Raw genomic sequence first — 5293 nt, forward strand, 5'->3', positions numbered from 1 at the left:
TAATTTACCTTTAAGAGCAACCACTGGAGAAACCACTTTAATTGTTATTTATGTTTGGAAATGTAGAACAAATCACTTTTTTAGAGTGAACTTTTCTTGGTCACAGTATGCAAAGATACGCTGTAGTAAAAACAAACAAAACTCATCAATCTCAGTGGCTCAAAAAATGAAACTTTTGGTTTTCATACCAAGTATACTACAAGCCTGGTGACTCTCCAAGTAAACTATTTTCCATGTTGTTACTCATTGGTCCAGACTATGCCAATCCTATTACTCCATCTCAGTAAATGCTAAAGTGGTTGTTCTGGCTAGGGAAGAGATCACTTGAGACTATCACATTGGTTCCATGTCTTCCCATGACACGTTGGCCATAACCAGTCATATGACCCTTTTTAAGTAAAGGAAAGAGAAACTGTGATGTACCTGTGTGTCCACACGGAAAGAAAAGCTAAGAGTGAGTAGAAGCAGTGAATATACCTTTGTAATTAACTGAGATATTTTAGTTTTTCTCTCCAACATGCCAAATTATTATTTTTAGCAACAAAAATGTTTTTCCTTGTTTATAGTAGTCAGGGTTGAGATGAGTACATTTGCTTTTGAGAATTATTTGTTTTTCTAAATCTTCACTTAGGTTGCTTTACATCATACCTTATTAGTTCTCATTGTATCTTTGTTTCTCCGTTATCTGTCAAGGAATGGCTTGCAGATAAACTGGACATGTAGATTTAGACTTCATCATGACCTTAAGGAGTATATATGAAAAATAACTGTACTAAACTGTTTGACTTACTTTAAATAGTTTAGATGCTGGATGGTTGTGCTCTGGCTTAGGGGAGAAGAGATCTAAGGGAACCAGCACATTTGAAGACATTGGTGTTATGATTTGCCATAAACACAAAGAATAAGCTTATTGTAAATCTCCTTGTTAAAAAGTCAGTATTCTGACAGAGGGTGATGTTCATCTTGGATTGGAGAAAATATCTTCTTACTAGGCTAGGCCTGAATTGGGTATTTTTTTTTGCGGGGGGGGGGGGGGGTTGGTGGGCATTAAGATTTCTAAAGTATTCATATTGGGATGTCTTTTTTTTTTTTTTATACACAAAGACAATTATTTAAGACCTTTATTTACAGGTGCTTGCTGTTTGCTGACTTTTTTGAAAAAAATCAAGTTGTAAACTTTTATTACAAATTAAAAATGAAGTGCTTAAAAATCTCAACTTGACCAGATATGAAACAATTTAAAAACCTTTAAAGGCGTATTGAGAAAAACCAGGCTTTTTTAAAAAACACATTTGTTATTACCAAAAAGAGACGTCTTTAGGTAAAAATAATAAAAAACCCCATGCTGCATAGATAATGCAGATAGTTCTATTTATCTGGTCAATGGGCAAAAAGCAAGCACTTAAGGTCTTATTGCTGGAATTTCATATTTCTTCTTGTTGGATGACTAAACCGGATGATGGTAGAGATGGTAAGCCGGCATTTACTCAGCCCTGCCCTGCTCAGCCTCGGGAGCGGACGAATTCTCAGCTGGCGGATCGGCTGCTTTTGTCTGTTTGCCATCTTGTGGTTTAGGGTTTTCTGGGCGTCTGCGTCGATAATTGAAGTTGCGGCGGTACCGACGTTGAGGTGGCTGCTGACCTTGGGTCTCATCTCCTTGATTTTCTTTATCTTCTTCATTGCCGTCCTCTCTAGGCTGTCTTTGGCGAGGAGGGCCCTTGCAGAATCGTGGTCTATATCCCCGATACATATTCTGCCTCACTGGTCTACCTTGTTCTCCTGCACCCTGGTTGTCAGCACCCTCCATCACTCCTTCCTGCCCAGGAGGGTTGTAATACTGTGGTCGAGGCCCATAGGGTCTCTGCATGTAGTAAGATGGGAATCTTCGCCTGCGGTAGGGCCGGGGTTGTTGGGCCTGGCCTTGGGGAGCACTCTCCGATCCCTCCTTCTTTTCCCCACTCTCACTATTCTGGTAATTTTGCTGGTAATTGCATGGAAGACCCCTAAGACGTGGATAGCGTCTGTAATGGTTATGGTCGGCTGCATATTTACTGCCTTGAACTGGAACACCACCAGTACCTGTAACATGTGCTGCCTCTGCACCCTTTTCTCTTTCAACAAGAAACTCCACAGTCTCTCCATCTCCTACACTGCGAAGGTACTTCCTGGGGTTATTCTTCTTTATGGCAGTCTGGTGTACAAATACATCTTCCTTGTTGTCATTACTGTTGATGAAACCATATCCGTTCCTTACATTGAACCATTTTACTGTTCCCAAAACCTTCGTTGCGATGACCTTCTTGTCCCCGCTGGCAGGCGCCGCCGATGTGAGGCCGCCGGGGCCACTGCTCCCTGCGCCGCTGCCCGTAGTGCCGGGCTAGGTGTCCGCGGCGCGGTGGGCGGCTGCTGGGTGTCGGCCTCGCTGCTCATGGTTGCGGTGATGGTGACTGGGGCCGGCTGCGGCAACTGCGGCTCCTCCCGGGGTGTGATGGTAACTAGGCCGGCGGCGGCGGTGGGGCTGCTCAGGGCTCTCTGGGGTCTGCTCTCCGCTCCCGCTACCTATGGAACTCTGGGATGTCTTAAGACTCTTTTCTTCCTTAAACTTGAAAAGGATGCAACTGAAAATTGGCTCATCTACATCAGAATCACTGCAAAGGAGGAGGCCTAGAGAAACTAACACCCCAATAAAGACTAGCCGAAGTTGATCTATATTAAAAACAACAACAACAATACTTTTTTTGATCCCTTGACTAGGTATACACACATACAACACACACACGCACACACACACACTCACATGGAGTCACAAGCTTCAAAAATTTGTGTCTATCTTTGAAAAATCTATAATTTTATAACATATTTAAAATTTCGTCACATTAACTGTAAAGACTGGTGACATTACTCAGTATATTAAACCTTCCCTATTCTACATGGAATGTCAAAATACAAAATGATGTAGGGAAATTGGCTAGGTCTATAATTTCCAAAAATAAGAGTTTTAGATTGGGTCTTTCATTAATCAGATGCAATGTCTCAAAAACGGCATTGAACCTGTCTGGATACATATTGTCATTTCCTCATTGATTTCTTTACTGATTCCCAGACTCAGTGGATCAGAATCACTTATGAAAATGTCTTTTTAAATAATACACAAATTTCCAGGTCCCTCTTTGTAATTCTGTTTTAAAGAGACCACGTGTAGAGAGGCTCTGAATAACCAGAGGCCATTTGAACAGTCCAGCTCCAGCCATGCTTCGATACTTCTATTTCATTATTGTCAATGAGAAACCAACTGCCAATACGACTACTGGGGAACAAAAAGAAACACCACCACCACCACCCCACCACCACCAACAACAACAACCACAACAACAACAACAAAAAACTTTCTTAGTCCCAGCCAACCAATAAGATTTTGCAAATTAAAAATTTGAAGTTATTTTAAGCCTCTGAATTTGGAATTTTTTTTTGCAACAACACCAAATAACATAAATACAAAAATAGTTTATCTGCAGGATGCCCCCAGGATCTCTAAACATTTCCCTAAGCGCTTCAGATACTCAGTCAAACTTGGAAATAGAAAATTAGATTATCTTTGATATGCTTTTAGATTCCAGTAGTCTAGGATAATAGTGTGTTCCAGAATTAATCAGAATCTTACTGTAACTCAAAACTCTCCACATCGCCTTTTTTTCCAATGAGCCAGTACTTAAAGATGGTCCTAATGGTACTGGCACAAATTCAAACTCATTACCTGATATGACAATGCTGAATGACAGAAATGCCATAAATACCAATCCTTCTGCCACACCCATTATATGTTCCAATTGGCAGTTATGTGTTCTTAACTATCATGGGAAATTTTGAATATTAGACTGCAATTAAGAAAATGTATCCTACCATTATACGATCCCCATTTAACATTAATCCATGCTTGAATATTGACTTCATCACTCAAACCTAAACAAGATACTATTGCAAAATTATTTTATCTGTCTATGGTGAATCAAACCATTGTGGCCAGTGTGTGCATGTGCATCAGTCTCAATGTTTCTAGAGACTTACAGCTAGTCCAGGGTTAGGAAACTGTGCCAGAACACATTAGTTTATGATCTGGGGAGGAAACACTGGGAAGAAGATGTCCCAATGTGTGTCATGGGCAACAATCAGTGCTATGAACAATATTATTTAGGCCAATGAGAAATCAGTTATTTATTTATTTATACACTCCCTTATAGAACTTAAGAAAATATTTTTCCTTACCTTTCCACTAAAAATATTTCCATATATTTAGCCAAAGCCTAAAAAGAGGAGAGCTTTCTTTGTTTTAGAAAAGTTTTTACAACAAACTTTGCATCCATACCCATTTCCACTATTTAAGCTGCTGGCCAGAGTTTTGGCTTCTTGAATGAAGAAACTCATCTTTATACAACAATTCAAGGTGCAGTACAATGTGAGGCATTTTTTTTTTTAATGTGGAAAAAAATGTGATAAACTATCTCATAAATTATTTCAGCTATTTATTGAGTCTTTATGAAAACTATAAGTAGACCACATGCCCTGAACTCATACTGTGAAATTGTAAACTATGGGTCTATTTTCCACCATTCCACAAAATATTCTGCTCTAACTTCTGTTTATAATTAGTTGCTTTGGAAAGAACTAAACAGATGTGTTATAGTTTCTTTGAATTATCAGCATACATTTAAGACAAATTGCATCTTCTGAAGAAATTGTGCCCTCGGGGGAATTATTTGTCTTGTGCTAACTGACTTTTATTTCAGATGTGGAGTTAGTTTTAGGTTTCAAGTATACTGGCCTGAAATTAATATCCCATAAATTTTTAAACATACAAGATCATCACACTTGGTTCCAACCCTTTGGTTTCTAAGGTAGAACAGATTCTCAGGAATTAATAGCTGAGAGGCATATCTATATAAGGATCTGCAGCAATAAGGATTGATGCAATAAAGTAGAAGAGTTAAGGAGAGCTGAAATAAATTTTTAAGATAAATATAAAGGGTTGCCTATAATGCATTATAGGCAAATCCTATAGATTTTGATATTTATAGTGAAGAAAAATGTTGAGGAAAGACATATATATTACATAAAGAAAACAATTTTCAAGACATAACTTTCAAAATAGTAGTACTTTTTATTTTTTAGAGGGAGAAAATGTAATTACGGGAAATAAATAAGTTGTTTAAACTAATCAATTATATTTTGGTACATGAGATTATTTTGTGAATTTTTAATGTTTGAAAATGGGAATATATAAAGTGATCAAATTTTA

At 38.3% G+C, this 5293-nt stretch overlaps 1 pseudogene across 1 annotated transcript; it reads right to left on the reverse strand.

Moving 5' to 3' along the window:
- Window positions 1–1410: 1410 nt before the first annotated feature.
- LOC111536917 lies at window positions 1411–2564 on the reverse strand (annotated as a pseudogene). The gene has a single exon (XR_002729862.2). The product of XR_002729862.2 is annotated as a Y-box-binding protein 1 pseudogene (transcript).
- Between the last annotated feature and the right edge of the window lie 2729 nt (window positions 2565–5293).

Source organism: Piliocolobus tephrosceles, chromosome 10, assembly GCF_002776525.5.
Source record: "Piliocolobus tephrosceles isolate RC106 chromosome 10, ASM277652v3, whole genome shotgun sequence".
NCBI classification, from domain to species: Eukaryota; Metazoa; Chordata; class Mammalia; order Primates; family Cercopithecidae; genus Piliocolobus; species Piliocolobus tephrosceles.